Genomic DNA, 17,005 nt, shown 5'->3' with positions numbered 1-17,005 from the left:
ATAATATTTTATTCTGTGAATAGTCCCATCAACTTTAATGAAACTACTCATGGAGTAAAGAATTATTTTATGTAATTAAGATGACAGAATCGTCTCCTAAGCTACAGAACTATACAGTGCTTCAGTTCTGTGCATTATACAAAAAAAGGATAGAACAATAAACAGCAACTGTGATGCTGTATGATTGGAATATGGCCATTTATATCATTAATATTGCCACTGCTAGACAATTGCAACAAACCTTGTACAAAGTATGTCATGTAAGGAAACAATGGAAAAGTTGCAAACTATCAAAGATGATTATCCTGTTCATATGCATGTATCTTCTAAAGTTATGAATATTGACTATATAGCAGTATTTCAAATGTGTTTGCTCGTGCAGTAACATCCACAAGGTATCAGAGTAGCAGCCGTGTTAGTCTGTATCCGCAAAAAGAAGAACAGGAGTACTTGTGGCACCTTAGAGACTAACAAATTTATTAGAGCATAAGCTTTCGTGGACTACAGCCCACTTCTTCGGATGCATATAGAATGGAACATATATTGAGGAGATATATATACACACATACAGAGAGCATAAACAGGTGGGAGTTGTCTTACCAACTCTGAGAGGCCAATTAATTAAGAGAAAAAAAAACTTTTGAAGTGATAATCAAGCTAGCCCAATACAGACAGTTTGATAAGAAGTGTGAGAATACTTACCAGGGGAGATAGATTCAATGTTTGTAATGGCTCAGCCATTCCCAGTCCTTATTCAAACCGGAGTTGATTGTGTCTAGTTTGCATATCAATTCTAGCTCAGCAGTCTCTCGTTGGAGTCTGTTTTTGAAGTTTTTCTGTTGTAATATAGCCACCCGCAGGTCTGTCACTGAATGACCAGACAGGTTAAAGTGTTCTCCCACTGGTTTTTGAGTATTTTGATTCCTGATGTCAGATTTGTGTCCATTAATTCTTTTGCGTAGAGACTGTCCGGTTTGGCCAATGTACATGGCAGAGGGGCATTGCTGGCACATGATGGCATATATCACATTGGTAGATGTGCAGGTGAACGAGCCCCTGATGGTATGGCTGATGTGATTAGGTCCTATGATGATGTCACTTGAATAGATATGTGGACAGAGTTGGCATCGGGGTTTGTTACAAGGATAGGTTCCTGGGTTAGTGGTTTTGTTCAGTGATGTGTGGTTGCTGGTGAGTATTTGCTTTAGATTGGGCGGTTGTCTGTAAGCGAGGACAGGTCTGTCTCCCAAGATCTGTGAGAGTAAAGGATCATCTTTCAGGATAGGTTGTAGATCTCTGATGATGCGCTGGAGAGGTTTTAGTTGGGGGCTGAAGGTGACAGCTAGTGGTGTTCTGTTATTTTCTTTGTTGGGCCTGTCTTGTAGGAGGTGACTTCTAGGTACTCGTCTGGCTCTGTCAATCTGTTTTTTCACTTCAGCAGGTGGGTATTGTAGTTTTAAGAATGCTTGATAGAGATCTTGTAGGTGCTTGTCTCTATCCGAGGGATTGGAGCAAATGCGGTTATATCTTAGAGCTTGGCTGTAGACAATGGATCGTGTGGTGTGTCCTGGATGGAAGCTGGAGGCATGTAGGTAAGTGTAGCGGTCAGTAGGTTTCTGGTATAGGGTGGTATTTATGTGACCATCGCTTATTACCACAGTAGTGTCCAGGAAATGGACCGCTTGTGTGGATTGATCTAGGCTGAGGTTGATGGTGGGATGGAAATTATTGAAATCATGGTGAAATTCCTCAAGGGCTTCTTTTCCATGGGTCCAGATGATGAAGATGTCATCAATGTAGCGCAAGTAGAGTAGGGGCGTTAGGGGACGAGAGCTAAGGAAGCGTTGTTCTAAGTCAGCCATAAAAATGTTGGCATATTGTGGGGCCATGCGGGTACCCATAGCAGTGCCGCTGACTTGAAGGTATATATTGTCCCCAAATGTGAAATAGTTGTGGGTGAGGACAAAATCACAAAGTTCAGCCACCAGGTTAGCTGTGACATTATCAGGGATACTGTTCCTGATTGCTTGTAGTCCATCTTTGTGTGGAATATTGGTGTAGAGGGCTTCTACGTCCATAGTGGCCAGGATGGTGTTTTCTGGAAGATCACCGATGGATTGTAGTTTCCTCAGGAAGTCAGTGGTGTCTCGAAGATAGCTGTGAGTGCTGGTAGCGTAGGGTCTGAGGAGAGAGTCTACATAACCAGACAAGCCTGATGTTAGGGTGCCAATGCCTGAGATGATGGGGCGTCCAGGATATCCAGGTTTATGGATCTTGGGTAGCAAATAGAATACCCTTGGTCGGGGTTCTAGGCATGTGTCTGTACAGATTTGTTCCTGTGCTTTGTCAGGGAGTTTTTTTAGCAGATGGTGTAGTTTCTTTAGGTAATCCTCAGTGGGATCAGAGGATAATGGCCTGTAGAATGTGGTGTTAGAAAGCTGTCTAGCAGCCTCCTGGTCATATTCTAATTTATTCATGATGACGACAGCACCTCCTTTGTCAGCCTTTTTGATTATGATGTCAGGGTTGTTTCTGAGGCTGTAGATGGCGTTGTGTTCTGCATGGCTGAGGTTATGTGGCAAGTTATGTGTCCACAAGGTAGTTTACATCCAGTCTAGCCAGCACACTGTGAATGGCCCATTCAAGCTGATGGCCTACTAAAGAACACAATGGGCCATAGATGAAGCTTGTCCCTGTTAGCCTTCCTATGGACATTTTAGCCAGAATATGAGAAATGGATGCTCCTATGAGTTATCAAAACATGCAAGGGCATGTGACTAGCTCATGTGACCTTGGACTCCATCTTCTGCCTATAATTTTCCATAAACTAAGACTGAGAGAGTCCCCTCCACATGGGAAAAGGTATAAAGGACCCTGGAAGCATCCCCATTTTGCCTCTTTCTTGTTTTGATCTCTGTATATGATTTCCTTAACCATTTTAACTCTCTCCTTATTCTTTTCTTTTATAAATAAACCTTTAGATATTAGAGACTAAAGGATTAGCAACAGCGTGATTATTGGGTAAGATCTGAGTTATATATTGACCTGGCGGTGGCTGATCTCTTGGGATTAGAAGGACCTTATATTTGATGTTACCAGTGTTACTGGCTTGGTATATTTTATGGAAGAATAACCACCAGTTTGGAGTGTGACTGCCCTATTTCTCAGCAGTTTGTCCTGAATTTGGCATCCTCAGCTCTGAGGCACAGTGACAGCAACATAAAGCCCTGCTCCTGCAGCCCTTAGACATCTGAATGAGGGTTGCAGGAATAGAACCCAAAATGATCCATGGACTACTCTTTCCAAAATTGGATATTTGAAACTTATGTTTGGTATTATGATCATTATCTTGTCCTAGGATGATCAAAATTAACTACCTCTTTCTCCTTAAACTTCTCCATATTCTTGCTCGTTACTGCTCCCTATGGATGAAATCCTGGCCCATTAAAGTCAATGGAAGTTTTGCCATTGACTTCATTGGAGAAAGGATTTCACCCTTTGTCTTCTCCCCTCACTTTTGGCTTTGCCTTTTTCCATGTCAACCTCTACATGTTGAAGACTGCTGGGCTTACTCCCTCAGATGCACTTTAGTAGTCAATTTCTTTTGCAATATTTTCTGCAGGTGATCTAATCACTGATGTCTCCATACTCCCTATTGTCATTTGAAGTTAATATCGTGGGTTTTTTGTTTGTTTTTTTTCAGTTTTGTTTTGTCTAGTGTGTAAGCTCCTCAAGGCAGTGGCCTAGGTACTCTCTATAAATAATAACAGTTTGAAAGAGGACTTTTGATTGACATCACCGGGACTGTTAGAAAGGATGTTCCTCAAGGACTTGTTCCTTGTATTGTATTCTGTCTATGGTATTTAATGAACTATGTGTTGACAGTCATACTCCTGTGAGATTGCAGAATAGACATGTTCACAAACTGTTTCTTCACCTTTGTTAAATTCACTGGGCCAAATTCATCCCTAGTGCAATTCCACTAAAGCCAGTGGGGTTACATCAAAGATGAATTTGTTCTTGAGTCTATTCATCCCTGCTGTAGTTCTACTGCAATGAAATTACACCAGGAATGAACTTGGCCCTGTCTCACTCCCCATCCATGAAAAAAAAAATTAAAAACACCATAAAAGGGGGACTTAGTACTTGCTTATCAAGCGTTAATGTCATGATTAGATGCACTGTCTTCAAGCTCACCCTGTGCTTGGCCAAGACCAATGCGTAGATGGAGAACCACTAGTCAAATCTGAACCCAAGCATGATTGAGGTTGTGTCAGTGGACAAAGGATTGAGGAGTCTGCAGCTACAGTGTAGTCTCTTTTGGTTGAGAATACACATCCACAACTGGTCAGTTGAGTCAGTAGTTTAGGAGTACTATTGGATGTTCTGTTGATGCTGAGCTTTCACACAGTAACTATTCTACCTGGCCTAAATTATACATGTTTTCATCACCTTCCAACTGGACTGCAGGAATACTAGCATTGTGCAGCATGGTTACCATGAGCACATCAAACCTGTCCTCCATTCACAACATTCACTTCCCAGAGAATATCAAGTCAAATTTAAGGCCTCAGTCTTTATCTTCAAGATAAAGATGGCCCAAACCTAAATGGTTACCTAAAAGATTGATCAAGGACAATGACCATGATCAACAACTCCACTTCTCAAGCATTGTGGAGCTTACTCCAGGGAAAAGATCATGTATGCCAGAGACAGAGTTTAGTTGGTGCTAGTCCAAGAGTAAACTCCCACAGGAGCTCCTACAGGAACTAAGAACCACCAAAGATCTTGTTGCATTCTGTTTATACTGCAAAGTGCATTTCTGTGACTTTGTCTTCAACAATAAAACATGTAACACATTAGACATAAGATACAAAGGGAAGGGAAAAGAAAGAAGAACGCGTGACAGATCCTAGTCACATCAGTTAATGCAATTCTGGAAGGCACTCCGATACCAGGGTGATGGGAATAGTAAAAGAACCTGAAGAGAATAGAACAGAATCTCTTTTCCCAGGCTTTTGCCTGAGGCATGAAGGTTGGGATCATTAGACTGATATTACCTTCTTTCTGAAGAATGTGGATTCTTCTTTTGTTGTGTTTGTTTAGTATAAAACAAAAAACAAAAAAGTATATACACACACATGAAATTGGCAGCATTTTAGAAACCTAAAATTGAATCTAATATATGCTGAACTAAATGCTATTTTGTTGTCACTCAGTGACATACTCAGAAAGTTGGTGGTTGCTTAAAGTCTACTATGTTACAAATCTGAAACTAAACACCTGTACGAGATAGTTCAACTAAAAACAGAAATTACCTACCTCAGTGAAGGGTTTCCATGAGGGGAAGATATTTCCTATTAATATACTAAGATACATGTGGCTTAGTTTAATCTTGTGAAGAAGATATACAGTCCAAAGAACGGAGCTCTGAATTTGAGGCAATGGAGCATGTTGAAATGTCACAAGAAAGCTAATGTGCCAGTTAAAATATTACATTTGAGAAAGAGATATATTTTGTAAGTCTCCTATAACAGTTGTGTAAAATGTATTCATTAAAGAGTTGGTGAAATCCTAGCCCCATTGAAGTCAATGGCAGTTTTGCCATTGACTTTAATAGGTCAGGATTTCATTAATAGTGCCTTACATTTTCAAAAAGTGACTACTTATTTTGGGTGTTTCAGTTGTTGGTTGCCCATCTGGAGACACCTTAAAGAGGGCTGATTTTTCAGAGGTGGGTGTGCAGTAATTTCTGATTGCAACATTTTCTGGAAATCAGGCCCCTTTAAGGCATCTCAAGTTGGGCACCAAAAACCTGCAGCACTCAAAATCATTAGTCACTTTTGAAGATGCAAGCTATAACAGCTGTAGTTAGGAGTTGTGTGAACAATTTACAATTAATATTATTTGCCCTTTTCAGGTTTCCAAAGTTTCTGCAATCAGAAAATGATTTTTATAAACGTGTTTTCTATTTGCAACATTTTGGCAAATATTCTGTGTGAAGAAATTTCAGCCTGTTGATTGCTCATGGGCTAGGCACCATGAGAATTCAATATTTGCCAGTCACTTACTTGGTCATTTAAGTTACTTTGTATTGTTCTGTTCCCTAACTGCATGACCTTCCAACCCATAAACCAACAAAGACATTTCAAGAAGGCCAAGCAAACATTTTCAGTGTGAATATCCCTGCCAATATACATTCCCATGAATATTTGCAGTAGTACGCATGACACTGCATACAAAAATATGCTTGTAAATATATATATGGGAAGTGAGTAAATGGCATCACAAATACTTTTTGTTTTTTTTTTAATTCTTTATTTTTGCAGACAAGCCCTCAAACAAATAGATAAATCAATACAATGAGAAGGACATTTAACACAACTATCATTATTAGGACAAAGAGCTTTAAATGGAGAGAATAGTCGTATATCCTTTTTTGTTATATTTGTCCAGCTCTCTTCATGACTGTAGAAAAATATATTGGGGGAGAGAAGGTAAACAGAAATGATTTGGTGTTGGTATAGTAGCTAGGTGTGAAACAATCAAAATGTGGAAAAGAAGCATTTTCTGAACCTGAACAATCTGGACAGTTAACGTGTGAAAAACGAATATGTCAGAAGTTTTAAACATATTGCCAATGAATTATTTATCTATAATTTACAAGCACACATTACAAAGAAGCAGATGCAGAGAGAAAATCTTGGGACTTGTTTAAGAAGCACCCAATGTACAAGAGGGGTCATTATATCAGACACCTTTTTGTTTAGGTGAGCAAAAAATGTATAAAGGAACAGTCAACTGTTTAAGCACCAAAATTTGACTGCTACCGCAACTGGTATAATGTCCTTTGGATCTGAACTACTGTACAGCCTTATTTATCCAAAAGTTTTAGTGGATGCCCAAAACTTTTGGATAAATGGAGTTTCAAATGATGAGGGAACCAGTGGGAAGGCCTAAAATGATTGCACTCAGAGTTCTCAACTTCGGAATGCAGTGAGAACACCAGCTGGCTTTGAAGGCTGGCCAGCTCTAAATGGGCTATGCTAGTTAAAGTGTGATCCTTTAAAGCCAGTCAGTATTCAAAGCCAGCTGGCATTATCATCCAAGAGCATAGTACAATCTTGGGAGACATAATCTAACTTGACTTTATCAGGAGTTATAGCTAACTAAAGTATGATAAACCAACATTATACTGTGTCTATTTCTTTTTTCCAAATCCACCACTTTGAGAAATATCATAAAAGAACTAGCATCCATTAGACTAATGTACAAGCATCTTCTGCAGCTATTCTCAAAGATGTGGCCTAGTCATGTCAGATTATTTTGAGAGAGAGATACTTCTCCAAAAGTCAGTGAGCTGAAAAAAGAAATAAAAGGAATAAGCAATAGCAGGACAGTAAAAAATCACTGAGCCAAACAAATCTGTCCTCTAAATTATCCTCAATACCAGGCCTTTGTCACTGTGAATTTGGTGTTGCTTGCAAGCCAGTGCTCACACTTTTATTATTTATTGAGCCCTAACTCTGTGCTTGGTCTATACAGATATAAGGAAATGTGGCCCTTTCCCAAATAATGTAGTTTAGTTTAAACACAGACCAGACTGTTTAGACACAGCTGATACTCTGAGTGATGGTATGCGCATGAGGTGTTAAAGAAAGAGGTCATCCCTGAAAGGTTTAAGAGAAGAAATGTATTTTAAGAAGAGATTTCAGTGGAGAGAGGGAGAGCATTGGGTGTGTAGCAAGTGGGAGGCAGTTCCAAAATAACAGGCAGCAGCATTTGTAATGGAAACATACATAAAACTGATAATGCAATTGTAGCTGATGCCTGTTTTACAAATATTCAGTTCTCTATCACTCCCTTGTTCGAGAAAATGTGGCCAGAAAAGAGTTCTTCAAGTCTTTCAAGGTGGCAATATTGACCTATTCAGACTTCTTTGTCACTAGTAATATTTTCATCTAATATTCTGTTAGATTAATGTTGTTGCTGGACCTGCCTATACATTACCACCATTCTTTTTTAAAATCGTTTCTATTCCATTAGTGCTTAGAGACCCCAACAGTGTGCAAGGCCCCATTGTCCTAGTCACTGCACAAACACATAGAGACAATCCTGACCCTGAAGACTTCACAATATAAGCAAAGCAAGTACTATTAAACTAATTTTAATCACAGATTTAATAGAAACTGAGGGATTAAATAATATGCTCCAATTCACAAAGGAAGTCTGTGACAGAGGTGGCTATTCAACTGAAATATCTTGAATCCCAGCCTAGTGTTTTACCCACAAAACCATCCTTCTTTCCTTACGTGGTTTGAATGCTGGGCCAGATTCTCTGGCCAGCACTTGGGCAGTGGAAATTAGTTACATATTCCCAATTGGGCATTCCCTTGCTGTAAAAATATCTTCAATGGGTGGAAAGCTGGCATGCCTTGTTACACGGTCTCAGGTAACAGGGCCAGGTTCTTTGACTGGCAATACCAGTATCTAATCACCTTGCGAGTAAAAAGGAACAGAGGGTCCTGTGGCACCTTTGAAACTAACAGAAGTATTGGGAGCATAAGTTTTTGTGGGTAAGAACCTCACTTCTTCAGATGCAAGAAGAAGTGAGGTTCTTACCCACGAAAGCTTATGCTCCCAATACTTCTGTTAGTCTCAAAGGTGCCACAGGACCCTCTGTTGCTTTTTACAGATTCAGACTAACACGGCTACCCCTCTGATACTTGCGAGTAAGTTAACTAAAATCTTCCCACCGACCACCAGGTAGGTAACAGAAGACTAGAGAGGGAAATTTTTCCAAAACAAACAGGAAATTTATTAAAACGGTTAATAACAATGTCAGAAGAAGGGTGGGGGGAGAGAATAAAACAGGTTAAAACCATAAAATAGCAATGTGGTTGCCCAAAGATGGGCCTGAAGCCCAGTCCCCAATACAACCTTTGGAAATTTACACTTCTAACAAAACAAACTAAACCAAGGTACCCTAGAACTGTACTGTATCTCGAAGGATGGATCTCGAGTGGGATCAGCTGCGGGTGTTAAGTGATAATCTCTATGTTGCTTGGGTTCATAGGGACCTGCAACTGCAACTGTACACCCAGTGGTTACCGGGGACTGGAGGAGCTCAGGACCTTCACTGCGTTGGAACCAGGAACCAGGAGACCGCTGGTGTTGGCAATCACTGGAACCAGGAATAAGGTAAGTGGATTCAGGTGGAAGATACCCGGATCAGTGGGATAGATCAGGTAAGATGGTGAAGGGAGTCTTCGATGCCTGCGCAAACATGACAGTCACTGGCTGCCTTGCAGACAAACAGCCCCGCTGACAGGGTGTGCAGCCCTTTTATGCCTTCTGTGTCGTGAAAGTTTGAGTCCAGACCGGTTTGATCCAGTCTCCTCAGAAGCAGTTTCTGTGGCAAACCCTGTTTCCCGCAAAACAAAAAGGTGGGAAGGTGAGTTGTAAACAACCAAAACTGGACTCCCTTTTAAAAGATGGATTCCATTGTCCAAAATGCCCTATTTTAATATAAATACAATACATTCAAATGTGAAAAGTGAAACAAGCGTAAGTAAGCATGAATAAACATATATAGGGAACTGTGCCCTACAGCCTGGCTCCTGGGCCACCCCCTCTACAGTCCTATTGTAGAGAGAATGGATAAAATGCACTGTGAACTCTAGTTATGATCTCAATGTCTTTACCAGCTGACAGCTGAGTGCAGCCCCAAATAGCTCTAAACTCTGCCATGGCAATGGTCAGCACAGAATCGACCAGGAAATCAGGGAATCCAAGTGATTCCATGAGATACCACTTTCCCCCTACACACACACACACCCTCTCCGCACACAGGGGAAACAGGGCAATACAGATAATTTAGGCCACTATTTCTGCTTGGTCTGTTTCTTTATATTCCTCTGAAATTTTACAAGGATTTTTGTTGTCATTTGATCCAGGAGAAGGCTGAAAACATCATTATGCAATCCTGAAAGTAAAGCAGTTTGCCAAATGAATCCAAATGGACGAAATGGATATGGGATAGTCTGGTAATGGAAGAGTTCACAGCTGTGCTTTGAAAGATGAACGGCAGCATTACTGTGCAGTTTGGTCTTAGTTTAAGAATGTATGATGGAATCTCAGTTAAATGCAAGTCAGCCTGTAGACTTAAGTAGTTTTGTTCTTGATTAAGTCTGTTTAGTCTCTCTAAGTGTTAAATAGCTGACTTGTATTTCATCCTATTATAATGTACTAAAACCTCAGGTATGAGAACGCATGCTGACATGTTGTTATCAGTCTGACTGGCATGAGAGAAAATATCTCCTATCCTATGGGGGGTTGTTTTGTGTTCTAATGTTACTATGTGAAAATTAAAACTAAGATAAATTAGTAATGGTTTATGAACTCTAAGTTTTTAAAATAGACTAATTGTGTTTGCTAAAATTTAAACCTAATATTTCATAAATGTTTGTGGATATCATAAATAAGACTAAGATTCTGTCATGGTTATTTTTAGTAAAAGTCACAGACAGGTCACAGGCAATAAACAAAAATTCACGGAAGCCTGTGACCTGTCTGTGACTTTTGCTGCTGCGTCTCCATGCTTTCCCCTGCCACCATGGTGGCTGGAAACTGTGGGGTTCCCCCTCTGCCCACAGCAGTTGGAAGCTGCAGGGTGACCATATTTCCCAAAAAGAAAACAGAACACCCCCAGCCGCTCGCCTGAGGCATGTGTCCCCGCTCCCCCCCACCCCTACGTGAGGCTGGAACCCGTTGCTGGAACCGGAGTCTGTCACCTGTCACTGGAACCTTGCAGGGGGCCCCCTGTCACTGGAACCCTGCCAGGGCCCTGCTGGCTGCCAGCTCCAGAGTACCACAGCCCCTGGGGCTGAAGCAGAGAATGTCACAGAGATCTCTGGAAGTCATGGATTCACAGAACAAATAATTCTCCAGCAGTTAATATCACATAGTTAAACTCCTTTTTATTTACTAATTGATAAGAGATTTCAATTATTTACAAGTAGTCTCATTACATCTTTTTAGTGAATTTCCTTCTTTTGGGTCATTGTCTCCAACTGTTCGAATTAACATGAAAAATCCAGTAATTAAAAAATATAAACTTTGATTGTGCAAGATTAACAGATAAAGTAAAAATAGCTTACAAGAAATTTGGTTGCTAGATATATTTTTGAGCATCCTCACAATTGCTACCCCATTAGTGATCTGCATTCTATGTAAAACAAGGCCCCTATTCTGCAAACACTTCTGCACATGCTTAACATAACCCTCATAAGTAGTCCCACTGAAGCCAAAATCCAACATGTTCCTTAGCTTTACTTGTGTGTTTGTAGGATGCAAATGATCAGTAAATTGCTTAAATGGCAGTTCTATACTAGTTTAAAATAGATGTAAGCCCTCAATTATTAGAACACATTCAAAATACTAGGATTTTGCCAGCAAAGGCTAAGTTAATCAAAGAGGTACTGCAATTAATTCCTATGAAAGGCTGACTTCCTCTGTGTACAGTATATATAGGCTTGGAAGGATTTGATTTTTATCAGTAAATATCAATTTCACCAGACACACACAAATCAACAAAACAATATTTTCATTGATAATCAAAATTTAAAGGTAGGCAAAGAAAGAAAAGTACTGCTTGAGAACTTATTAGTGTTAAAGTCAACTTTGAACTAGGCTTGTTACATATGGACTAGTGAATGAATCTTAAAAACATTTGTGATATGTTGATTTAAAGATATTTACTTTGTATATTTTGACATGTGATACTGACAATTTGTTTTGATGGTTTATAAAGCTTTAACATTTTGAATCTCAACGATAGCTCAGTGGTTTGAGCATTGGCCTGCTAAACCCAGGGTTGTGAGTTCAATCCTTGAGGGGGCCACTTGGGGATCTGGGGCAAAATCAGTACTTGGTCCTGCTAGTGAAGGCAGGGGGCTGGACTCGATGACCTTTCAAGGTCCCTTCCAGCTCTAGGAGATGGGATATCTCCATTAAATAATTGTCCGACCCTCCCTATAATTCCCATGACTGTGAACATTCAAATAGATAAAAATCTAAAATGCTTAAAACCCATAATTTTGTACAACTTTGAAAATGTTCATGGATAAAAATAAAAATGCTTAAAAATTAACACTGATATTACCCATCAAAATTATTTTAAAAAATTGAATTTTGCATATGCTGTTCCTGCTGCCCAGTCAATAGCCTGTAGCAATATTACTGATGTACTCCTTTTGAGAAAGCATCTCCAGGCACTCTAGGTAAAGTGATACATCGAGAAGTGGATTGGAAAAATATGATTTAAAATAAAGGCAAGTCTGGCAGATGGGTGCTTAGCCAATGCAGAACTGTCATGCAGGTAAACAACCTGTATACACATGCGAGACAGTGAAAGTGTACTCTAAATACCTCTGAAACATGAGTGGAAAAGGAAAACATTTTAAACATCTGAGTAATATAATCTTAACAGGAGAAATTTGTACAATAGTTTTACATATTGTCTCATATCCCAAGGTGCTGAATGAATTACATGCTGTCAGTGCAGTAACTGTGGGCAAATGGAGTGCCCATACATTCAACACATCCTTAGGCCCATATTCAGGTAAGCACGAAAGAACATGCTTAAGTGCAGACCTGAAAAGGAATGCTTGGTGAATTGGAGCCTTAGATATGGACCTCTTTTTACTGGGAGAGGGAACATTGGCCAAGGCACTGGGGTTTTTCCCATACTCTTTGAAAAGTCCCATAGGATCTTTAATTTTCACCAGCTCAAGTAGAAAGAACTTCAGTGACATGCCTCAGCTAAAGGACTGCCCCCGTGTACTACACTAGGGAAAGGATCCATTTCTACTTCTCCTCAAGTGGCCTTGAAAGCTGTTCAACTGCTAGTGTAAGTGGACCAAACCATTTTCAACACAATTAGAGAAAATGTGTTTGAGAGAATGTTCCCCTAGGGCTTGTCTACACTTGAAATGCTACAGTGTAAACATTACCTACACTGACAGGAGGGGTTCTCCTGTCACTGTTGGTAATCCATCTCCCCGGGAGGTGGTAATCCATCTCCCTGGAAGGTGGTAGCTAGGTTGATAGAAGAATTCTTCTGTTCATCTAGCACTGTCTACACTAGGGGTTAGATCGGCTTAACTATGTTGCTCAGGGGTGTGGGTCAATCTAACTTTTTAGGTAGACGAGGTCTAAGTCTCATTCATGCTTTCCATAATGATGCTGAACATAGTTTTGTAGCAGTTGGTTTTCAACAACAGTTTGGGGAGATGGGTCAGGAAGAACCTATTGCAGACAACCGTTGTTAGCAGAGGATCATTTTCTTAGTGTGGATGGACACTCAAAACCTGATTTTCAGAGGTGCTGAGCTTCCACCACTCCAACTGACGCCAGTGAGAACTCACTTGTGCAAATCAGACCTACGAATGTTCACCCATCCTACAATTCACTGCAGTACATATGATCCTATTTTTCTTATACTATTGACTAAACATCGAGTCTTGCTTATTTTGAGTAATCAAAACTGTTCAGTCAAGCATGTAAAAGCTTGTTCTAACGTGATTTACTTTGAAGAAATATTATTGTAAAAAGTATGCTGTACAAACAAATGGTGATCTAAGTGATGACATATTTGGATGGATTCTTAATTAAAATAACTGATGTTATCCAGGAAATAGTTTATACATTATTGGATTCCCAATCCAGTGCTGGATAGAATTCAAATACTGTGTTAAGATCAGCATAAAAATTAGATCAATATGGACTCCACTTTTGCCACTGCTAGCTGTGACACTGAAAACTTCCCAGAAGCACTGATCTTCTCTGACAGGCAGAAGCACATTGCCTCTGCCAGAAGATTCATTACAATAGTCCCACTCTTATTATATAAAAATTAAAACCCAACACTGTCAAGGGGCTATGCTTTTGAGCTAACATCAGAATTTCAAGGATGTAACTTTCCTCCTTCAAAGACACTTTAAAATTCTCCTTAAATAATATGTGCATGTAATTCTGTATCTTTCAATGATCTACTTATATGCCTGTTACTGCTTTGCCTGAGTACCAGCAAAACTGAAAAACTCAATGTAGGTATTCCTGTTAGGCCACTTTCCATTGGTAGCCAAAGTAAATGTGGTAGGTTTGAGTTTTAAATTATTAAAATTTTCTCTTTGTATACTTTATAAGTATTTATGAGGCTATATTTGTTATTTCCATTGAAATAGTAATGATGTTTCTTATACCTTTCATCTAACAATAACTGTTTGACGTTCTATGTATGCGGTGTTCTTGTTTTAGCCATGTTGGTCCCAGGATATTAGGGAAACAAGGCGGGTGAGATAATATCTTTTATTGGATCAACGTCAGTTGGTCCAAAAGACATCCTTTTGATCTTACACAGGGCTCTTCTTCAGGTTAGACCTTACCCCACCTTTTCTCTCGTACATCTACATCATCAACATCTACTTCTACTCTATATCTGTAGAAAAACCTTCAAGATTGTTTATTTATGTTCCTAATAAAATGTTAGAAACCAACAATAAAATTATGTAAAGCAATAATTGGTATTACGGACAGTACCTTTTTGTTCTTCTCAAGTACTTCTTAAGGGAATAATAATTTTAGATTGTGCCTGGAAAAGTCTAGTTTATAATCTAGGCAAGATTTTGCATCTCTTTTGCTAGCAGGATAAATGAATGCACTATGAAGAAAACTTTAATTATATCCACAACTACTTCAGTTCCTTATCAGTATTTTGTAATTTATGACTGAGTATACATTCGTTATTCATGTATACACCCCTCCATTCTATGGAATTGCAGTCACCTTATCTTATGTTGCTCCTTGTCTGTCTCTCTAAGTTATTTTAAATGTTATTACCCTTCTCCTTTATATTCCAAGCAACAATATTATTGTTTGTATTAACAACTAAATGCGGAAATCTGATATTGCCTTCAAAGGTGTAGGTGTTTCTGACACAATTTCTGCTACTCTATGGTGTATTCTGTCTTCAAACATTATTGCCCCCAGGCAGACATATGCCTTAGCTCCGGGAATATATATTTTCTTTTGAAGTTTGTTTGAATTTCTAATTCACTACAGGGTGCAAAGTTAAGATATCTGAGTACTGAAACAAGGACCGATTACCATTTATTTTCTGCATCTAGTCCACAGACATCTACAAACTGTTTCCATGTTTATTGTACACTATAGACTCATTACATGTTGATAGACGAAGTCTGTACTAGACTGTGCCTGACAACTCTAGTTTACAATCTGGTCAGGGTTATGCATCAGGTTTGCTAGTCTGTCATATGAAAGCCACCTCATAAATAACAAAACCAGAAGAACAATTTATTACCACTAAAATAACATATGTTTGCATATAGTGAGGCCCTAAGAACTTATGTGTTTAATTTTGAATATGTAAGTAGTGCTATTAAGTAAGCGCCTGATTTAGCAAGGTATGTAAGTATATACATAACTTTAAGCACATAAGTAGTCCCATTGAAGTCAATGGGAATTGAGAGCACTCAGGACTTTTCTGAAGGTGCTCAGCATCTTAAAGAATCAGGATTGTTATTTGGATCTAGAGATGTATGTTTCCAAAGTTAGGGAGTGTTTGAATCTGTGTTTTTGGTTTGGGCCCATTCCTATTTGAATAAATGGGAGAGAGAGGGAGCAGAAAGAGTGCCAGGAAATAAAAGGTTAAAAAAAAAAAAAAAGGAAATATCAGAAAGTTAATCTTAAAAGACTGACTGGAGAAGAATATTTGTCCAGATCCTCATCTGAAGAATCTGTTCTTTTCTTCACTATAAGAAAAATCCTTCTTCAAAAAGTTGTCTCTTTCCCACTTTTCGGCCCTGATCTTGCAAAGACTTTTAGATGTGTTTAATTTTACTCACTGTGAGTAGTCTCACTGATGCCAATAGGATTACTCACAATGTGTAAAGTTAAATGTGTATAAGTCTTTCCAGGACTGGGGCCTTGTTGAATAACTTCTAGAAAGAACATGAGCCCTTTTTCCACAAGTAATTCCGCCCCCCTGCAACACTGTTATCAGTACGCAGGCTTTATCATATGCCAAAAATATATTGTATTACTCAGTTTACCTGCTTAACAAAGCAAATGCTATTCAAAGTTTTCTGCGAATTTTACTGTTTTATAATCTGATAACATTTTCTCTTATACTTTCTTCATCTCTAGGATGTTATGTAATTTCTTCTGTTCAGACAAGTACTCATTTTGCACTGACATGCTTTAAATATCTGCCTGTTGCTTGCTATAGGAAACAGTCACTTGGCTACCACATATTTTCTTTGCAGGAGTTTTATTAATCAGTCAGCAAAAGTGCACTAATGTTAGGTGCACTGTTCTAATGTTTAGAATATTACTCTGTAGTGCTGACTGTCAGGAATCAATGACTTTGAATGGTTCTTAATATCCTCTGTGCTCCCATCCTTTGAGGCTTGCATTATTATTATAGATGTAGGATTGAACAAACATCACTGTTTAAGTAGTTCTTGCCATTAGAGCTATTAAATAATTGAAGAATTTATTAAAAAAAAAAATTCAATGGAAAATATGTCAAAATTTACAACACATATTTTTCACCATGATGAATTATTTGACCAGTTTTAGGTAATGCGTACCCCACTTCAATTGTGATTGTTATCATGCATGATAAAAACAACATTGTCACCATATTGCAAGACTGCAGAGATCAATATGCCAACAAAGTGCTGGAATGTAAGTCATTGGAGTTACTCTAGGGATGAAATTTGGCCCGTTATCTCTAAATATGGAATTCTGTGGCTTTTCTGTTCTCTAAATTATATCATTGCCTTTGTGGATATACTTGCAGTTATGGCTCACCCAAACGGTAAAAACTGGTATTAAAAATGCATTCTGGAGATTACAAGCCTCGGCTATTTTTTGTAAAAAGAATAAATGGATACATGTAAGTGAGAATTCTGTGGATCTA

General features: G+C 38.9%; 1 long non-coding RNA gene across 2 annotated transcripts in view; it reads right to left on the bottom strand.

Moving 5' to 3' along the window:
* Nucleotides 1–8,679: 8,679 nt before the first annotated feature.
* Nucleotides 8,680–17,005, bottom strand: part of LOC117870869 — a 31,445-nt gene continuing 23,119 nt past the window's right edge. The window contains exon 4 of one of the 2 annotated variants that reach the window (XR_004644056.1): nucleotides 8,680–9,424. This is a non-coding gene — a long non-coding RNA (uncharacterized LOC117870869). The remainder of the gene's footprint in view (nucleotides 9,425–17,005) is intronic. The other variant, XR_004644055.1, reaches the window with a different exon arrangement.

This window comes from Trachemys scripta, chromosome 1, assembly GCF_013100865.1.
Source record: "Trachemys scripta elegans isolate TJP31775 chromosome 1, CAS_Tse_1.0, whole genome shotgun sequence".
Taxonomy (NCBI): Eukaryota; Metazoa; Chordata; order Testudines; family Emydidae; genus Trachemys; species Trachemys scripta.
Note: the sequence above shows the minus strand (reverse complement) of the source record. Positions and strands in the feature narration are given on the sequence as shown.